Consider the following 23,015-nt stretch of genomic DNA (forward strand, 5'->3'; position numbering starts at 1 on the left):
CGATTTGTAGCCTTCATTATTCATAGATAGGTCATTTTTCGTTGCTTGAACATGGCTCATGTAGGTTCTTCGAACTTATTTCCTGCAAAGTAGGTTGCACCACATGGTCAGTTTTAGTAGAATGATTTATACAACCACCTTCAATTTTCAATGTGTTACTCGAATTATGAGCTTGAAGGGTGATTGTTTCATCTCCCACACGAAGTGTGAGTTCACCTGTACCAACATCAATTATTGTTCTAGCAGTTGCTAAAAAGGGCCTCCCTAAAATTAAAGGAATGTTACTATCCTCTTCTATGTCTAGAACAATGAAATCAACTGGGAATATAAATTTGTCAATTTTAATGAGTACATCTTCAATAATCCCCCTAGGAAATTTGATTGTTTTATCGGCTAATTGAATACTCATCCTAGTTTGTTTGGGTTTCCCAAGACCTAGTTGCTTAAACATTTTGTAAGGTATAACATTAATACTAGCCCCTAAATCAGTCAAAGCATTATGAACATCTTAGCTACCAATTAAACAAGGAATCGTAAAACTCCATGGATCTTTTGATTTGTTGGCTAGCTTATTCTGTAGTATGGCTAAACAAACCACATTTAGCTCTACATGCGATGCCTCATCCATCTTCCGCTTATTTGTTAAAAGCTCTTTTAAGAATTTGACTGCGTTTCGCATTTGCGAAAGAGCTTCAATAAACAGTAAGTTAATATGTAACTTCTTTAATAATTTAAGGAATTTACCGAATTGTTCTTCTGTGCGGTCTTTCCTTGTTGTGTTTGGGTATGGCACACGAGGTTTGTATTCTTTACTTACCAATTTCTAGCCATTGTGGAACGTTTCACCCTTACTGGTACTTACCACAATTTCTTGCCCTCGGTTCTGGTTCAGGTGCAACTAAACCTTCCTCATCTTGAATGGTAATTGCATTGATTTGCTCCCTTGGGTTAGATTTAGTGTTACTCGGTAGGCTAACTTGTGGTCGTTCAGATATCAATTTAGCGAGCTGACCTATCTGAGTTTCGAGCCCTTGGATCGATTCTTGTTGATTCTTAAGTGCTGTCTCAGTATTCTAAAAATGAGTTTCTAACACTGAGATGAATTTTGTTAGCATCTCCTTAAGGTTCGGCTTTTTCTCTTGCTGGTAGGGTGCTTGTTGGAGGCCAGGAGGTGGTGGTCTCTGATTCCTTTGGCCCCCCATGAGAAATTTGGGTGGTTCCTCCAACCTGCATTGTAAGTATTACTATAAGGATTATTTTGAGATTGAGGATTATTACCCATGTAATTTAACTGCTCGTTCTCCATGTTGTGGCCATAGGGTGGGTAATCTAAATTGCTTGATCCACATCCACTTGCTTTACTGCATTATTGGGTGAACCTGTGAAGAACCAAGAAAATCGTCAATTTTTTTGTACAAAAGTTCTACTTGATTAGAGAGCATGGTGACCGAATCGATGTTAAAAAGCTGGCTATTTTCGTTGGTTTTGTCCTCATGACTTGCCACTGATAATTATTCAGTGACATCTCTTTTATAAATTCATAAGCATCCTCAGGTGTCTTATTATTGATAGTTCCACTAGCGACTACATCAATCATCTGTCGAGTCAAAGGGTTCAGGCCATTGTGAAACGTTTGAACCTGTAGCTAAAGTGGTAACCCAAGGTAAGGGCACCTTCTCAACAGATCCTTGTATCTTTCCCATGCATCGTAAAGTGTTTCTAAATCCATCTGTACAAAAGGGGAGATATCATTACGTAGTTTAGCTATTTTAGCCAGTGGAAAATATTTTAATAAAAACTTTTCGATCATTTGTTCCCAAGTAGTGATTGACCCTCGTGGTAACGAGTTCAACCATTGTTTAGCCTTATTCCTCAATGAAAAAGGGAATAACCGAAGGTGAATGGCTTTATCAAAAACACCATTAATTTTAAATATATTGCAAAATTCTAAGAAAATTTCCAAGTGAGCATTGGGATCTTCGTCCTGCAAACCATCAAATTGAACAAATTGCTGTATCATTTGAATTGTGTTAGGTTTTAGTTCAAAAGTATTTGCAGCAACAATAGGCCTAACTATGCTCGATTCAGTTCCTGTTAAAGAAGGTTTAGCATAATCATACATAGTACGTGGAGCAGGATTCTGATTAGCAGCAATTGCAGGAGGTAGCTGATTTTCTTGGTTTTCAGCCATCTCCTCGGTTGTGGTTGAAGTATCGTCCTCTTGCTCTTCCTCTGTGTATCTTAAGCTTCACCTTATTTCTCTTCGGTTTCTGCGAACTGTGCGATTGATCTCACTATCAAACAGTAATGGTCCTGACAGGTTTCTTCTAGTCATAAACTAGAAAAACCTGTCAGAAGAAAATAAATGAAGAATTAGAAAATAAAATAAAAATTTAAATTGCAATAAAAGTAAAATGGCTAAAGTAATAAAAATCGAGTGTTCCTAATATCCTAATTCCCCAGCAACGGCGCTAAAAACTTGATACGTGATATTCACGACAGATTTTAAAAATTTATAATTAAGCGTTCTTGAAACTAACTATCATCACGATAAAGGCAAGTGTACCTATCGAATAGTAGTATAGCTTTAGCAAGACTGGATTGTCGAACCCAAAGGAACCAAGAGTACTAATAATTACTTTCTTTTTATTACCTAGCCTAAAAATTAAGGGATTTGTTTATCTAAACTAATTAACTAAACTAAGAGTGCACAGAGAGAAATTGGGGAAGAGCTTTTGGGAAAATTCGATTGATTAAGACAATACCCAAGGAAAAATCCACCTAGACTTCCCTTGTTATTTGACTCTAAATCAGACGATTTATTCATTTGACTTGATCTGTAGAAATCCCTAAATTATATTATTATCTCTCTCGAGACTAATAACGTCTAACCTTAGGTTGATTAATTGAAATCTCTTTCTAATTAAGAGAGACTAATAACGTCTAACCCTAGGTTGATTAATTGAAATCTCTTTCTAATTAACACCTAGTGTTGCATTAACTTGATCTATGGATCCCTTTATTAGGTTTCACCATAATCCGGAAAAATCTTATCACCCTTTCTCTAGGCGTGCAATCAACTCCGCTTAATTATGAAAAATTTACTCTTAGACAGGGTCTATTCCTCCTCTGAATAAGAGCATTAACTCGAATCAATATCCTGGAATATTAAAATGAGAATTAAGAACACATAATTAAGAACAAGTCAAATATTTATCATACAATTCAGATAATAACAACAAGATCCGTCTTAGGTTTCATTCCCCTTAGGTATTTAGGGGGTTTAGTTCATAATTATAGAAGAAAACACCTTAGAAGAATAATGAATACAAAACATAAAGAAAACCAAAAACCCCTGAATGGAAATTGAAAGGAGATCTTCAGTCTTGATGATGAATCCGGCTTCTGAGATGGACCAATCGGCTTCCCTTGAGTAATTCCTTACCTCTTACTCTGCGTCCCCCTCTTAAGTGCCTCCTCAGGTGTTTAAATAGGCTTTAGAATGCCTAAGAGCCCTCAAAATTGGCCTTTTCCGAATAGGGTTATACTTGGGCTCGGCAGAGACACGCCCGTGTGCGATTACTCCAGCCTATGGTCAAGGCTATTGAATAGGCACGGGCATGTAGTCTACCCGTGTAAGTCGTGCTTCGATCCTGTCAAAGGGACACGGGCATGTGACACACCCGAGTGAAGAAGTCTAGGTCGTGTTGATTTCCCACGTGGTTCTATTTTCTCCATTTTCGGCCCATTTCTCGCTCTTTTTACTCTTTTATGCTCACTTAAGTATAAAATATGAAATTATAGGAATAGGAGCATCGAATTCACCAAATCTAAGGAGAAACCATCCATAAATGTGCTAAGCATGGGATAAAAATATGTATAAATTACATTTTATCAATTACTCCTTTGGATGTTCTACTTACTATGTTACAACATCGCCACTCCATGTTGAAACATTATGGCCAGTCTCGTGTTCATATGCCTCCAAATGATGTCATGCACACTCACCAGATACGTTAGCCTTCCATTAGGGCTATTTTGGCCCCTAAGGTTATATAAATAGCTAAAATTACACTTCTTATTATCTGGGAACTAAAAGTGAAAAATTAAGTAAAAAATTAAGTGAAAAATTAAGCTCCTTCAGTACAAAAAATGGTTTAATATGCTACAAAAAAATTACGGTAGATCAAACTCCCACATATTTAAGTCATTGTTTATCCTCAATGAAGAAAAAAAAAATCTAAAACTAAAAGATAACTCTTGAGCAAATATGATACAAAGACGAGTTTTGGAATACAAGACTAGGACTAATCATACATATATATAATTCTGGCATGATATATAAATGACTTACCATTCTCAATTTCAAGCACCTGAGTTCAGTATATTACAAAGTATACAAGCAATAAGGTCCTCAAATATATTAATCCATCGATAAATCTTATAGGTGACGTGAACTTGGTTACAAGGTAGAAACTAGATTCACGATTTTATGTTCTAATGATGTGATCTCGGATCCCTTAATTGTGCTCGGACCAAAACTGACAATTGGGTCTAAAAACGTGATTAAACCAAAGAAGCCCAAAAAGGTATTTGTAGGCTCTTAAGGTCCAAAACTCGACATCTTAACTAATTTATTTTATTCCACGTCTTTTTATTTATTTATGTTTTATTTTTACAGCAATTTAATATGTCTTTATGTCTTGTGTTATTACATATTTAATATGTGTGTTGATTATGTCCTAGTTTATTACATATTTTTAATATGTCTTAAAAGTAAGTTGAATTTCATCTAAATCTACTATAGCTTTATTGTTGCTTTTAGTGTGTCCAAATGCATGTGTTAATTTGTCCTAGGGTAATCCAATGGCCAGCCATCTACTTAAAGCTTCAAGGGCTGTTCGAAATTTCCAAAGCATCAAGTCCGTTCACACTCAAAATAGTTGTTCAGTTTAGCATGAAAATGTTTAACAGATTCACTTATTTCTCGAGTAACTCTATTTCTAGTTCTAGTTAAATGTTTAATTGTCCTGATTTCATCTTTAATGGTTGATTGTGGTAGGCATTGCTCTTATTTGTTATTATACATGAAACTGTAAAAGTTTTGGTAATTTTTGTTGCATTCTATAGGTCGAGTCCTGGAGAAGGGTGTTACATTTTGTTTTCACCTTAATCATCAATATTTTAGGTTAATTTTGTTATTAGTCTCTATATTATGCTTAGGTTGTGAATTTAGTCACTACACTTTAATTTGGTTATTTTTAGTCCCCGTTACTTTTTAAATTTTAAAATGGGTTAATATAAAGAGATGGACCTGAACTGGTACAAGGTGTTAGGTTCAAGTACTTCGCATATCAAGTAAAATATAAGCTCATCATCCTTGGGATTGAAACAAAAACAACGGCATTGACTTCAGATATGTTTCATCTTCAGCGTCCTTCATCTTCCTTTTTGGTACCATCAATGTAATGCCCTAAACTCAACCCGATTCACCGGATCTAAATCTCGAGTGTTACTAAACAAACCACTTAAAAAAAATTCCAAATCAGTTGAAAATTTTTCTTAATAAAACATATTTCTTTCTATTTCATTCAAAAACTAAATCATAGGAAAAATAAAGGAAAATAATTAGGTTTGAAATTTTACATCGAGCTTTTCACTATATCTTTTACAATACGAATATTTGTTAAATACAAACTCTTTAGGGTGAAATCATACAATACGCCACAATTCCACTTTATGCATAATAACCAGGTATGTTGTTTTCTTGGTGTAATCCTGGCGTTATCCCCCCTGGCAAAATCTCTTATCATTAATACCTGAAACATAGACACAATACCTATAAGTTTAGGAGAACTTAGTGAGAGTAAATACTTTTATAACATTTGGGGAAACTCTGTACCATCTACTCCTTCTTAACCGCTTACTTTTATTTCAGTAGATACTATCACATTTTCAGACTTACACTTACATGTCAACTACCACACTCTTAGCATACCAACTCTCTCTTAATTTCCTAATCAACTTACAATCATTTCTTGACACTATGCCAATTTCTTCTTTCTGTTAATTTTAAAAGAGTATACCATCAAAGCCCACGTCATACAAACCATCTTTTCAAATATGCACTTATTCCATAATGGTTGCTCGTAGATACTAATTACTGATGAATACATACACATTTGATGAACACCCATGCAGACTTTAATACCAACAATTTACTTATCAAAATATATTCTTGTTCGTTACCCCACAAGCTCACACAAATAAATAACTTTATTATTACACAGGTAAATTCTACGCAACTTTATTTCATAACCTAGATACTTGGAAAAATAATAAACTAGATTTCATATGATGTTAAAAGAAGACCAAATACAACTAATATAAGGCAAATTCCAGATATCTCGGATTCAACCATACATAGTACAGGAAACTTAAACTAATGAATGCTTATCTCATTCATAACTGTGTACATGCCCCAATCCCAACTGACTGGTTTTCACAGCGAATATCGTCTCTGATCATACAAATACACAGCCATTTTCAAGAAATTTCCTCAAGGCTTATTCCTACATTGCAAACCTAACACAATCGAACTAGATTCAGATGTATTTCAACTTATCATATAATTATCAGAACTTATCCAAAATTTATTGCATAGTCGGATAGCCACATTTTACCATATAGACTTAGCAAAGTATGTCACAAGGACCAAGCTGAATACACTACAATAGCAATATAAGGAGTCACATGTTTATTGTCCCAACGGACTTTCGCAGAAGGTGTCATGGGATTCTCCCTTATGGACTTAGACATAAATTCATGTATTGTGATTTGTCAGTTCGACTACAAATTATCTAAGGCTTCACCATGAACATCTATACAATCATATATTACCATGGGTCTCAGCCATATGGATTTATACTCATTCATGTAACGTAATCTGTCAATCCAGTCTTCATCTTACTGGAGGCTACATCATAAATTTTTTTATATCATATAATCCCATGGGTCTCAACCTTGTGGTTTTACATTATGGGTCTCAACCTCGTGGTTTTACACCTATTTCCATAATGTGACCTGCCAGTCTAATTAGCAATATAACTTCCCTACCTAAGGCATCACAGAGGAACATTTACATATCTTTCACTTACCTAATTCTATTCACACATTTCACTTACCTAATTCTATTCACACATTTAATTAGTTCGTACCCTTTTCTATACCAAACTATGCTTGTATACTTACCCATCAACATTCTATTCCAACAAAGCCTAAAAAATACCAGCATAACACATATATCATTTTTACTTTACTTCTTACGTTTACCAATTAGTAGAGAAATCATCTTCATTTAAATAAACTTCTATTTGTACATTACACATGCAAAAGCCAAAACAGAGACTCATTTGATAACTCATTTACTGTAACTTGAAGCTTTAAACTCAGACACCTTTCTTGAACCAGCATCAGCAACTGCTTACAGAACATAGGACCACCATTAAAACTCATTTATATACAAATTACTATCATCTCAAACACTAATAATCTCCATTCAAAACCTTGTACTCATAACTTACTATTCATATAAATCTTAATAACATTACCCTTTCATAAACTTAACATACAAGACTATAATACTTACCAAGAGGTAGAACAACCACCAATTAAATCAAGAACCTCATCTTCTTACATATATATAATCAATTTCCCTTATTTGAACTTAAAAAGTGTCATTTAAATTCAAACTTTTTCCTTCTTAAATTCACAAGCAATCAACTTGCATTAGTAATCATACAGTCATTCACGGATTTAACCCATCATTCATAAGCGATATCATAAATTCGTTCAATTTTGCATTCACTCAATCTAATTCTAATCCAGGACCAAATTGAAAAACTTAGTTCTCTAAATGCCACTAAAAACCTGATCAAGTACTAGTTTGCATAAAATATTTAAGGATAAGACAAAATTGTAATTTTCAAGTTTCAGGGGCCACACGACCGTGTGACTAGCCTGTGTTTGAAGCCCTAGGCCGTGTGCGATGCATCGGGGTGAAGATGCAAGAGCCACATAGCCATGTCTTCAAGCCGTGTGAAAAACATGAATGCAAGGGAAAAGAAGAAACATGGTTGTGTGAGGGACCATGACCTACATGGGCGGGTCACTGTGTGTACCTGGAAATTTCAAAATTTGACTCGATTTTTAATAGAAGGTCACCCACTTGACTTTTTGGGGTCTCGTACGACGTTTCTTTGTTCAAATCTGATCTAAGGCACCTAAATCAGGTTATTCAATTGATACACACATGAGAATTATAGGTTGCTTTCAAGATTTACGAAGTTTGTCAGTAAAAACGTAAGAGATTCATAAACAAATTGGAAGATTTAATTAAACACAATGAAATTCAAAATTGAAGAGTTTTAATAAATCGAAACGAGAATTCTTACCAAAATTTTGACGAATTTACGGGATGTGATTGATGGAACTTAACAACTAGTAGAAAAACGAGTTCAAATTGGGAATAGATTTTGATTTGGGAACAAAGATAATTATCAACAATGGTGAGAAAATATTTTCAAAGAAAAAAATGGAAAAGAAAAGGGAAAAAGAATAAATAGAAAGAAAGCTGATAAATTCTATTATGATTTGAAAAGAATTAATTTGAAACTCAAATTAGGATAAAAAGTTAAAAAGGTAATGGAATTCTTATCCTAATTTGAATTTTGAGGAAATATAAGTTAAAATGTTTGGGGCTTGACTAAAACTTTCCAAAGTTGGCCTAATCAAAAGAAAAGCATAAGGGGAGGCTAATTCGAAATCTGGTCGCATGAGAGACTAGCTCCTCATTCATTGGCCTATGCAACTTTTCTTGCTTAGTTTTGTTGTCGTAATGTAAATTATCTTTTTGTGTGTCTTAACTAAAATGTAATAGAAGCAAAAAGGGAAAGAGGGACTCGAAATCGAGTATGTAGTGCAAGGGAGTAGGAAAGCGTGTTAACCGTTTGCCTACTGCATATCTTTCTAGGACTGTGGATAAAATAATGAATAACTAGGGAAAAAGGGTTTTGAACCTAGGAACTCTAAGAATAGTTCTAGTGCTAAACTATAGACCTAAGCCTAGTATTTGATCAGGACTTTCCTCTAATGATATTTGTTTTATTATGGCTTTTATCCTAGGTTATTAAAAGGAAAGAAAATGAGGAATGGAGTTTGAACCTAGAATCTCAAGAGAACATACAAGCTACTCAGTTATTCTTTCTAATAAATGTTTTCCACTGCTTTACAAAAATACTCAATTTTTGATAAATCTTTTCTTAAAAGCCTTAATCCATTTTTCAAATCTTCATGTTAATAATATTGTAATTAAATTACTTGGTAAAGTCAGTTTAATGAGTGAATGTTTTCCTACAAATCAACCCAAGTAAAAAGAGGACTTTACAAAACCACTTTGGTGATCAAATGTAACATCTTTGACTTAGCCAAAGCTCCTAGACCGAGTCGAGTGATCGAGTCGAGTGTTACATTATGTTAGAATTAAGTGACCCAAATTCTTATTTAAATAAAATACGATGGAAAATAAAATAAAAGTAAAATCCATACAGAACTAGACTTCTTTTATTTTATTTTAGAATAAGGTTTTTTAAACCTTATTAAACTCCATCAATTTTTATTTATTAGGATAAGGTGTTTCGATCCTACTAGAATATGGCTTTACAAGCCTATAAATAGACATAGTCTATTCCTCTTGTATTGATTCAAATTTTTTCGACATAGTGAATTTTCTTCTTCTCTGCCCGTGGTTTTTTCCCGAAAGGATTTCCACGTAAAATTTGTGTGTTCTTTATTTTATTTTATTTTATTTTTACAAATTGGAATCCGAGCTTTTGGGTTGTTCATCTCAATCACAGTAATGGTGTCTTTGAAGTATGAAATATCGCTGTTGGATCGCAACACCAGATTTGCATTGTGGTGGATTAAGATGTAAGCAGTTCTTGCGCAGATGGATCTAGAGGATGCCCTACTAGGGATAGATAAGATGCCTTCGACATTAACAGATGAAGAGAAGAAGCGTAAGGATCGAAAGGCGTTAACACAATTACATCTGCATTTGTCAAACAAAATTTTGCAGGAAGTGATGAAAGAGAAGACTGCTACTGCATTATGGAAGAGGCTAGAACAAATATGTATGTCGAAAACTCTAACAAGCAAGTTGCATATGAAGCAGCGTATTTATGCTCATCGTTTGGCGGAAGGTGCGTCTGAACACGAACACTTAACAATGTTTAAAGAAATTTTCTCAAACTTGGAGGCCATAGAGGTTCAGTATGATAAGGAAGATCTAGGGTTGATTCTACTTTGTTCGTTGCCCCCGTCTTATTCAACCTTTAGAGACACGATTTTATATAGCCGCGAGTCTCTCACAGTTGATGAGGTTTATGATTCTTTAACCTCGTATGATAAGATGAAACATCTTGTGGTTAAACCCAACTCTCAGGGAGAGGGTCTCATTATTCGTGGGAGACAAGATTGAAATGCTGATGATGATTGTGGTAGGACATAGGAACGGAATCCTCGTGGTAAATCTAAAGGTAGATCGAAGTCTTCAAATAGAGGTAAAACTTGTAACTTCTGTAAAAAGAAAGGGCACATTAAATCTGAGTGTTATAAGCTACAAAATAAGATTAAAAGGGAGGCTGCGAATCAAAAAGGAAAACAACCAGAAAATTCTGGTGAAGCTGATGTTGTAGAAGACTACAGCGATGGTGAAATTTTAGTCGCTTCTGTCAATGATTCTAAAGTAAGTGAGGAGTGGATACTTGATTCAGGCTGCACCTTCCATATGAGTCCCAATCGGGATTGGTTTACAACTTACGAAATAGTGTCTGAAGGTGTTATTTTGATGGGAAATAATGCTTCGTGTAAAATCGCAGGTGTTGGAACAATTAAAGTTAAGATGTTTGATGGAGTTGTCAGAACACTTAGTGACGTACGGCACGTTCCATAATTGAAAAGAAATTTAATTTCATTAAGTACTCTTGGTTCAAAAGGGTATAGATACACAGCTGAAAGTAGGGTTTTAAAGATTTCCAAAGGGTCCCTGTTGTGATGAAAGGGTGGAGAAAAATTGCCAAGTTATATGTTTTGCAGGGTTCTACTGTTACTAGTGATGCAGCTGTCACTTCCTCTTCCTTTTCAGATGATGATATTACTAAACGTTGGCATATGCGCCTAAGGCATATGAGTGAGAATGGCATGGCAGATATGAGCAAAAGAGGACTTCTTGATGGGCAAGGAATTTGCAAACTGAATTTCTGTGAGCATTGTGTTTTTGGGAAGCAAAAGAGAGTTTGATTCACTAAAGGAATCCATAACACGAAGGGAATGTTGGAGTATATTCATTCTGATCTGTGGGGGCCATCTAGAGTTCCTTCGAGAGGTGGAGCTAATTATATGCTAACCTTTATTGATGATTTTTCCAGAAAAGTTTGGGCGTTCTTCATGAAGTAGAAAAGTGATGTGTTTTCCGCATTTAAGTCTTCGAAAATTATGATTGAAAAACAGACAGGAAAACAGATAAAATACCTCCGTACAGACAATGGCTTAGAGTTCTGTTCTGATGAGTTTAATAGATTGTGCAAGTCAGAAGGGATCATGAGACACTTGACAGTTCGTCATACTCCATAGCAAAACGGCATTGCAGAACAAATGAACAGAACGATGATGGAGATGGTTCGATGTATGTTGTCAAATGCCAACTTACCGAAGTCATTTTGGGCAAAAGCAGCCTCTACTGCATGTTTTTTGATCAACCAATCTCCATCCATTGCCATTGAGAAAAAGACTCCACAAAAGGTATGGTCTGGTAATCCTGCTAATTATTCTGATTTAAAGATTTTTGGGTGTCTTGCGTATGCTCATGTTGATAATGGAAAATTGGAACCGAGATCCATTAAATGCGTTTTTCTTGGTTATAAAGCTGGTGTAAAAGGGTATAAGTTATGGTGTCCTGAAAATAGAAAAGTTGTGATTAGCAGATATGTTATTTTTTATGAAACTGCTATGCTACCTAACTTATCTCTTAAAGACTCTTCCAATAAAGAAAATCAAAAGCAGGTGGAGCTTCAGATTAATACAGAGTCAATTCCTCAAGCCATAAACAAAATTGAGAATAGAGTTGCTTCTTCACCACAATACTCTATCGCCAAAAACAGAACTAGAAGAGAAATTAAACCTCTAAAGAAGTATGCTGATGCTGATTTAGTTGCTTATGCTTTAAATGTGGCTAAAGATATAGATGCGAATCAAGAGCCATCTAATTATTCTGAGGTGGTTCGCTGTGAAGACTCAGAAAAGTGGATGTTTACTATACAAGAAGAGATGGAATCACTCCACAAAAACAGAACATGGGACCTTGTGAAATTTCCTAAAGGTAAAAAGGTTGTTCGTTGTAAATGGGTGTTTAAAAAGAAAGAAGGGACTCCAGGAGTTGAAGAACCCAGATATAAAGTAAGGCTTGTTGCAAAGGGTTATAGTCAAATTCCAGGAGTGGACTTCACAGATGTGTTCTCTCTAGTTGTTAAGCATAGTTCAATTCGAGCATTGCTTGGTATTGTCGCCATGCATGATTTGGAGCTTGAGCAGTTAGATGTAAAAACTGCATTTCTGCATGGAGAACTTGAGGAGGATATTTACATGCAACAACCAGAGGGTTTTATAGTCTCAGAAAAAGTGGACTATGTTTGCTTGCTAAAAAAGTCCCTTTACGGTTTGAAACAGTCACCAAGACAGTGGTACAAGAGGTTTGATTCCTTTATGACTTCTCATCATTTCAAAAGAAGTAGTTTGGACAGTTGTGTTTACTTTAAGAAAAACAGTGATGGCTCTTTTGTGTATCTACTTCTTTATGTTGATGACATGTTGATAGAAGCAAAAGATAAAGGAGAGATAAGAAAGGTCAAAGCCCAACTAAGTGAAGAATTTGAGATGAAAGATTTAGGACCAGCAAAGAAGATACTTGGTATGGAGATTCTCAAAGACAGAAAAGCAAGTAAATTGTACCTAAGTCAGAAGGGGTACATTGAGAAAGTTCTTTGTAGGTTCAATATGCAGAGTGCTAAGCCTGTTAGTACTCCTTTAGCAGCCCATTTCAGACTTTCATCGGCTTTACCTTCACAATCAGATAATGAGATTAAGTACATGTCACATGTTCCATACTCTAGTGCAATGGGATCTCTCATGTATGCTATGGTTTGCTCACGTCCAGATTTATCATATGCAGTCAGTGCAGTTAGCAGATACATGGCAAATCCCGGTAAAGAACATTGGAAAGTAGTTCAGTGGATTTTAAGATACTTACGAGGCACTACTCATATTTGCTTACAGTTTGGAAGAACTAAAGATGGAGTCATAGGGTATGTTGATGCTGATTTTGCTGAAGACCTTGATAGAAGAAGACCTCTCACAGGTTACGTCTTTACAATTGGAGGTTGTACAATTAGTTGGAAAGTCACTTTGCAAACTACAGTCGCTTTGTGTACCACTGAAGCTGAGTACATGGCGTTTACTGAGGCTTGTAAAGAAGCTATTTGGTTGAAGGGACTATTTAGTGAACTCAATGAAGACCTTCAAATCAGTACAGTATTTTATGATAGTCAGAGTGCCATCTTCCTTATAAAATATCAAATGTTTCATGAGAGAACAAAACATATTGATGTTCGGTATTATTTTGTTCGTGATATTATTGTTCGTGGTGATATTGTTTTGAGCAAAATTAGTACTCATGAAAATCCTGCAGATATGATGACTAAGTCACTTCCTATAACCAAGTTTAAGCATTGCTTAGACTTGGTTGGTGTTCATTGTTGAAGTTAAACCCTTAAGGGGTTTTGTGGAAGAGGTGGAGAACTTGTTCGCGATGAAGAACTTGTTCATTGAGAATTTGTGTCAAGGTGGAGATTGTTAGAATTAAGTGACCCAAATTCTTATTTAAATAAAATACGATGGAAAATAAAATAAAAGTAAAATCCATATAGAACTAGACTTCTTTTATTTTTTTTTAGAATAAGGTTTTTTAAACCTTATTAAACTCCATCTATTTTATATTTATTAGGATAAGGTGTTTCAATCCTACTAGAATATGATTTTAGAAGCCTATAAATAGACATAGTCTATTCCTCTTGTATTGATTCAAATTTTTTCGACATGGTGAATTTTCTTCTCCTCTGCCTGTGGTTTTTTCCCGAAAGGGTTTCCACGTAAAATTTGTGTGTTCTTTATTTTATTTTATTTTATTTTTACACATTATTTATATGTTTATATTAATAATAAAACCATATGCTAAATAATTAAAAAACCAACGCTAAATTGATATTAGAAAATTTGCTGACTAGACGAAATTTACATAAAAAATTAATCAATAAACATTTATAAATATCCAAAAACCAACATCAAAATAATGTACAACATCAAAGGAAATAATTAAATCGTTATAAAAATATATTTGTATATGACTATTTGCGATTTGTTGAGCTATAGTACTATTACAAAGCATAAATCCCTGTGCTAAAAATATCATACAAAAGAAATCTATTAGATTATGAGAAGTTCAAATCGTCACTCCCAAAATTTTGGGGAGCACCCTTCTCTTGATTCCCGGTTTGTACTCTAGGTGCTGGAACCTTTGGGGCTTCAGGCTTCCTGTTATGTACTCTACATAGTGCCCATCCATCACTATATTGCCTATATAATTTTAATAATTCTATATAATCAACTTTATCTTGCATATTTTTATAAATGGCTTAAATCTATATTGTCGAAACCTTTTTGAAATTAACTTTTATTTAAAAAAGAAAAGAAAAGTGGGAGTCGCCACCAATTACTTTTAAGAGGTGTTGATCGTTTTGATAAGAATTTTGATTTATTAAAACAATGTTTTTCGGTCTACAAAATCCAAAAAATAGGTTCGAGATTCGGTTATGCACGAGGAAGGATTAGCACCCTCGTAACGCCCAAAGTTGGTACCTAATTGATTAATTAATGTCTTAGTGTTAAAAGTTGAAAACTTGAAAAGAGTTTAAAATACTATCCCTCTTTGTATTAATGTTATTTTTAATTAAAAATTGCTTGAATAAATCGAAACATATGTTAAAGATCCTTTCATCTCGAGGTAACAAAATTTCACATCCCGTGAGTTAGGACATGACACCTCGAATCCTTGAGAATAAGCTTGCCTTTTATTTTTTATTTAAATCTCATGTATTTTAATTTTAAAAAGATATTCGATCATTTAGGTCCAATGATAAAATCGAACCTCGTAAGTTAAGGTACGACTTTCTCGAATATCCAAATACGAAACATTGCCTATTTTTAGATTTTCCTTTTTAAAAAATAACAAGCGTTATCTGAAAAATAAAAAAAATAAAGAACACACAAATTTTACGTGGAAACCTTTTCGGGAAAAAACCAAGGCAGAGGAGAAGAAAATTCACTATGTCGAAAAATTGAATTCAATACAAGAGGAATAGACTATATCTATTTATAGGCTTGTAAAGCCATATTCTAGTAGGATTGAAACACCTTATCTTAATCAATATAAAATAGCTGGAGTTTAATAAGGTTTAAAAACCTTATTCTAAAATAAAATAAAAGAAGTCTAGTTCTATATGGATTTTACTTTTATTTTATTTTCCATCGTATTTTATTAAATAAGAATTCGGGTCACTTAATTCTAACTATCTCCACCTTGACACAAATTCTCAATGAACAAGTTCTTCATCGCGAACTTTTAATGAACAAGTTTTCCGCCTCTTCCATAAAACCCCTTAAGGGTTTAACTTCAACAATGAACACCAACCAAGTCTAAGCAATGCTCAAACTTGGTTATAGGAAGTGACTTAGTCATCATATCTGTAGGATTTTCATGAGTACTAATTTTGCTCACAACAATATCACCACTAGCAATAATATCACGAACAAAATGATACCGAACATCAATATGTTTTGTTCTCTCATGAAACATTTGATCTTTTGTAAGGAAGATGGCACTCTGACTGTCACAAAATACTGTACTGATTTCAAGGTCTTCATTGAGTTCACTAAATAGTCCCTTCAACCAAATAGCTTCTTTACAAGCCTCAGTAATCACCATGTACTCAGCTTCAGTGGTAGACAAAGCGACTGTAGTTTGCAAAGTGGCTTTCCAACTAATTGCACAACCTCCGATTGTAAAGATGTAACCTGTGAGAGATCTTCTTCTATCAAGGTCTCCAGTAAAATCAGCATCAACATACCCTATGACTCCATCTTTAGTTCTTCCAAACTGTAAGCAAACATCAATAGTGCCTCGTAAGTATCTGAAAATCCACTGAACTGCTTTCTGATTTTTTTACCGGGATTTTCCATGTATCTACTAACTGCACTGACTGCATATGATAAATTTAGACGTGAACAAACCATAGCATACATGAGAGATCCCACTATACTAGAATATGGAACATGTGACATGTACTCAATCTCATCATCTGATTGTGGAGACAAAGCCGATGAAAGTCTGAAATGGGCTGCTAAAGGAGTACTAATGTGGCAGCCCTAATTTAACCCTAGTCGGAAAGTGGTTTCGGGACCACAAAACCGAGTCTTAAAAATAATTAACTGTTAAATTCTATGCCTATTATATGTGTAAATGCATTTGTGAAAGACTCATGCTTTGATTTTTGTCATTTGTATGTGAAAATTTTAAATAGGACCTAAGTGAGACAATTGTGAAATGTGATGGGTAAATTTTAAGGTGGTCTATTTATGCATGTTGTTAAAAAGGTGGACTTGCATGTCTAATTAGCCATTTAGAGATAGTGGCCGGCCATGATAATGATTAACACATATTATATGCATTTTTTTATTTGTTTATTAACATTTTAATATACAAAATGAATTAATGAATAAAGAAATAAGTGAAAATTTGGGTGAAGAAAAAAGCTTCATCCTTGTTCTTCTTGGCCGAATTGAAAGGAAGAGAAGGGGGAAGACTTTCGGTCATTTGAAACATAAGAAAGGTTAGTGAATGGTGTTAGATTTTTTGAAATTTAAGCTTGTTTTAGGTTAATCATCTTGTTTCTTACTTAGCCCATGCCAAAAATTTTTTGAATCTTGATGGATGGATTGCACATTCGGTTATGGTTGATGAGGAAATAATTTGATTATAGCCTTTAAGTTTTGATGAAGAATTTGTTGTTGCAAGAAGTTGAGCTTATTAATAGTATGAATTGTTAATGCTCATATGTGTAATAGCCGAACATGTAGTTGCTTAATGTCTTGAACAAATGCCGTTTAGGTGTTTTAAATTGATTAAATTAGATGTTTGATCATCTAAAGGTTCGGCATTGTGCATTATTGTTAAGAGTTTGATTTTTGAATCATAAGATTTTGATGACTTGTGTTTAATGGCATTCGGCCAAGGTCTATAGGTGTTTGCTAATTTGATTTAAGTGCATAGGTGGTAAATACTTCTTATTTGAAATTTTGATGAATAAGTAGAAATTAAGTAAGATGATGTTGGGTAAATTCTTAGCTTAGTTGTGTTAAGTATTCGGCAATACTTATAATAATGGATATGAGAGTGTGAAAGACTAGAAGTTATTTTAAGTGAGTTATGATCTTAATATGAACAAGATAGAATCGGCTATAAATGCGATTGAGTGATTCGGTCATTGTTTGGCATAGGTGAAACTAATATGATAATTGCTACATTGGTCATGAAATGGAAATTTAAATCAAACTAGAATTTTGTTTAGTTAGGGCCGAATGGGATTTATACGATATCAAAGCATGCATTATATATATATATATATGTGTGTGTGTGTATACGTGTTTGTGCATAACATGAGTAATCGACTAAATTATGATAATCACACATAGGTATATATATATGTATGTTAATGCCTAATGTATACACCTTGTGTCATTGAGACATTCGATATATATATATATATATATATATATATGTGTGTGTGTGTGTGTGTGTGTATTAGATATATAGTTAAATTCATGTTTAAGGTAGCATAAAGTTATATAAATCCTTGTTGTGCGTGAGAATTAGGTAGAGAATAAATAAGCATAAAATTGAGTCATGGCACATTTTATAAAATATAAATATGTATTAAAGTTATATATATATGATTGTTAAATGTGACTTACCAAGTACACAAATTTGAAAATGAAATGGTGATAGACTTAAGTGGACAATTGATTCAAATGAATTGGTTTTGAAATGTATATGGATGTCGTATGTCTGTGTTTGATTGAGGAGTAAATTTGTTTGATTTAGCTCAAGAGCTTAGAGGATCAAAGTTGGATAGGGGAAAGGAGAAAGTAATCGAATAGCCGTTGAAATCGTTCGACAACATCCAAAGTAAGTCTTTGAGTAATGGAGCTTAGCTTATGATTTGATAAAATTATGATATATATAAGTGTAATAAATAAATCGTGATCTAATGGTTCTATTTTAATTACGTAGTGAAATAAATGATTTGTGCATATGACTTGTAGCCGAATAATTATAGAAATCATGTAGAATAGCAAAATGAAATCATGTTAATTGTATGTGACTCTTGGTAGAAAGTGGAAGGGTTGATAAGCATGTTGTGCTTGTGTTCTAGTAATGTAATTGAAATGCTAATGTGTTATGATATATTTATGTGCATGATAATTGAGGATTATATCCGGGTTAAGTCCCGAAGGCTTTCGTGCTGGTTGTTATATCCGGGTTAAGTCCCGAAGGAATTCGTGCTGGTTGTTATATCCAGGTTAAGTCCCGAAGGCATTCGTGCTGGTTGTTATATCCGGGCTAAGTCCTGAAGGCATTCGTGCTAGTTGTTATATATTGGCCAAGTTCCGAAGGCACTCGTACTGGTGTTATATTCGGGCTAAGTCCCGAAGGTATTTGTGTTTGGAAATGTGCGATCCTGCTGTAATAATTCCAATTAATGTGCTCACAACCCTAAGATGATCAGGTATGTATCATATATACATTGGAAATTTTGATTCGGTATAAATTGTGATCATTCAATTGAATAGTGCTCTCCCGGCCATTACTTAGGGTTGTATGAAGTCTATAGCTTATTCGGGATACATGAATTTTGATTTAAGTGAAATTTAGTTAAGTTTGACTCTGAGCGTGTGAGTATATTGGTTGAAGTGTGAAGTAACATGATTATGGGATTTTGCGTATATGTATTTATTTAGCCTTATGAATGCTATGCTTAAGTTTTAAATGATTTCATTACTTAAAACTTACTAAGCATCGAAATGCTTACTCTGTCGTTTAAATTCTCTGTTTTATAGATCTCGTTCGTTAGCTATCGGTCTTAGGATTCTCAAAGTCGAAGTCGTCCACACTATCTAAACCCATTTGGTATCCTTGTAGCTGAACTTTGATAATGGCATGTATAAGATTGGCTTTTGATGTTAAATAAGTATCTTTTTGGTGATGTATATATGTATAGCCATGCGAAAATGACTTGTTAAGTTACTATATGTGTTTCACTTGGTTAACATAAATGTTTGGTTGATATTCCATTTATGTTATAAATGTTTTAACGTGAATTGAACTTAAGAATGAATCAATGTATCAATTAACTTGAGATGACTCTTTTGAATATAGTCAAATAAAATTTTGTGCTTTTTTGGTAATACTTCTTAACCCAAATCGGTGATCGGACTCGGGTTTGGGGTGTTACAACTAACAGGCTTACCACTCTGCATATTGAACCTGCAAAGAACTTTCTCAATGTACCCCTTCTGACTTAGGTACAATTTACTTGCTTTTCTATCTCTGAGAATCTCCATACCAAGTATCTCCTTTCTGGTCCTAAATCTTTCATCTCAAATTCTTCACTTAGTTGGGCTTTGACCTTTCTTATCTCTCCTCTATCTTTTGCTGCTATCAACATGTCATCAACATAAAGAAGTAGATACACAAAAGAACCATCACTGTTTTTCTTAAAGTAAACACAACTGTCTAAACTACTTCTTTTGAAATCATGAGAAGTCATAAAGGAATCAAACCTCTTGTACCACTGTCTTGGTGACTGTTTTAAACCGTAAAGGGACTTTTTCAGCAAGCAAACATAGTCCTCTTTTTCTAAGACTATAAAACCCTCTGCTTGTTGGATGTAAATATCCTCCTCAAGTTCTCCATGCAGAAATGCAGTTTTTACATCTAACTGCTCAAGCTCCAAATCATGCATGGCCACAATATCAAGAAAAGCTCGAATCGAACTATGCTTAACAACTGGAGAGAACACATCTGTGAAGTCCATTCCTGGAATTTGACTATAACCCTTTGTAACAAGCCTTGCTTTATATCTGGGTTCTTCAACTCCTGGAGTCCTTTTTTTCTTCTTAAATACCCATTTACAACGAACAACCTTTTTACCTTTAGGAAGTTTCACAAGGTCCCATGTTCTGTTTTTGTGGAGTGATTCCATCTCTTCTTGCATAGCAAACATCCACTTTTCTGAGTCTTCACAGCTAACCGCCTCAGAATAATTAGATGGCTCTTTTTTCGCATATATATCTTTAGCCACATTTAAAGCATAAGCAACTAGATCAGCCTCGGCATACTTCTTTGGAGGTTTAATTTCTCTTCTAGTTTTGTTTTTGGCGATAGAGTATTGTGGTGAAGAAGCAACTCTATTCGCAATTTTTGTTCTGGCTTGAGGAGTTGACTCTGTATTAATCTGATGCTCCACCTGCTTTTGATTTTCTTTATTGGAAGAGTCTTTAAGAGATAAGTTAGGTAGCATAATAGTTTCATCAAAAACAACATCTCTGCTAATCACAACTTTTCTATTTTTAGGACACCATAACTTATACCGTTTTACACCAGCTTTATAACCAAGAAAAAAACATTTAATGGATCTCGGTTCCAATTTTCCATTATCAATATAAGCATACGCAGGACATCCAAAAATCTTTAAATCAGAATAATTAGCAGGGTTACCAGACCATACCTCTTGTGGAGTCTTTTTTTCAATGGCAACGGATGGAGATCGGTTGATCAAAAAACATGCAGTAGAGGCTGCTTCTGCCCAAAATGACTTTGGCAAGTTGGCATTTTACAACATACATCGAACCTTCTCCATGATCATTCTGTTCATTCATTCTACAACACATTTTTGTTGTGGAGTATGACAAACTGTCAACTGTCTCATGATCCCTTCTGACTTGCACAATCTATTAAACTAATCAGAACAGAACTCTAAGCCATTGTCTGTTGTAGAAGCCCAAATTGCCCGGGCCCGATTTCATCAAAACCCAACCAAACCTCTAAACCCACTAAAACCCTTAACTCATGACCCATTTACATCTACCCAAACCCATTACAAAACCTAAACATTAAACCCAATTCAAAAGCCCATTAACCCCCCCAAAAAAAAACCTAACCCAAAAAAAAAAGAAAAAAGAAAAACCTAACCCAAAAAAAAAAACTAAAAAAACCCTAGCCACCTAACCACTTTCCCACTTGCCCCATTTTTCCTTCCATTTTTGATATCCATTGTTTACCACCACCACCTACAAAATAGAAAAAGAAATAATAGAAAATCATGTAAAAAATGGCTATAAAAAGCCATTCAAAAATCATGTAAGGAAGGAGGGGAGGATTTTACAAAGATTGAAGAAAAAAAAAAACACAAAAATCCCTTCAAATTTTGAACACAAAAGAAACATCAATAAAAGGTTGCATCTTTTCTTTTTCCTCTTCTTTCAATTTTTTCTTTTTTTTGTGTTGTTTTTTCTTTCTTTATATATACATATATTGTTAAAAAATTTACCTTTTTTTCGCCACTGTGGCGCGGTGGCTGTGATTTGACTTGACGACGGCAATGACCGACGATCAACCGTGACCGCCCCCCTTGGCCGGATTTCCTTTCCCCCCTTCTCTCTTCTTTCCCCTTCTTTTTTAGGTATTTTATATATATTATGTATATATTTTTAATGCCATTAGTTATATATTTCTTATGTATATATTCTTAAATACTATTATATACATATATATATATATATATTTTAAATACCATATTGTGTATATATTATTATTACAAATTATTACTATTGCTAGTATTATTATAACTATTATTATATTAGTGTATATTTTATGTACATATGTATATATATATATATATATATTTTGCACATATCATTATTTTATATTATTGTTGTAAATTTTTATGTATATATTTTTTATGTACGTTTCCTAATATTTTCTTTTATTGTAGATATTATTATTATTATTACATACTTTTATTATATGCATATATATATATATATATGTATTTTATGTACATATTATTATTTTATATTATTATTACCAAATATATCATTTTTCCTATTTTATTATTAGTACATGATTTGTTTTTATTTTGTAAATATCATTATTATGGTTATTCTAATATTCTAGTATTCCATGTTAATATTTTTCATTAATGATATCATTTTTTTTGCGTCCTTTATCTATTTTTATTTTCTCACTTTAGGAATATTTTTTCTCATGTTTTAATTAATTTCAAAAATAAGGCAATGTACCGATTTAATATTAAGCCATTGATTTCATCACTATGTTGGGTGAAATTTGTCGGCTTGTGTTAAAAAACGGGACACCCTTTCTAAAAAAAAATTGAAAACTAAAAATTCTCATTTTTCAATCGGATCACGATTAAATATTATATTGAACTCGTATTTTTGAAAATCAAGTCAACACATGTTTATGAGATACCAATTTTGGGCGTCGCGAGGGTGCTAATACCTTCCTCGCGCGTAACTGACTCCCGAACCCCAATTTTTCTCTGGACTTTCACGTAGACTTAAATTTGGCCTTCTTTTTGTTTTAAAATAATTAGGTGTCCGATCACACCTATAAAAAAGGATCGGTGGCGACTCCCTTTGTTAATAAAATCGAAAGTTGGTTTTCAAATGTTTAATAAATCGCCACAATTAGCGACCAAGCGAAACTA

At 33.9% G+C, this 23,015-nt stretch overlaps 1 non-coding gene across 1 annotated transcript; it reads left to right on the forward strand.

Annotated features, from left to right (window-relative positions):
• Positions 1-1,655: 1,655 nt before the first annotated feature.
• On the forward strand, positions 1,656-1,762 carry LOC128292526 (small nucleolar RNA R71). The gene has a single exon (XR_008282511.1). It is a non-coding gene; the product is annotated as a small nucleolar RNA R71 (small nucleolar RNA).
• Positions 1,763-23,015: the final 21,253 nt, after the last annotated feature.

Source organism: Gossypium arboreum, chromosome 4, assembly GCF_025698485.1.
Source record: "Gossypium arboreum isolate Shixiya-1 chromosome 4, ASM2569848v2, whole genome shotgun sequence".
Taxonomy (NCBI): domain Eukaryota; kingdom Viridiplantae; phylum Streptophyta; class Magnoliopsida; order Malvales; family Malvaceae; genus Gossypium; species Gossypium arboreum.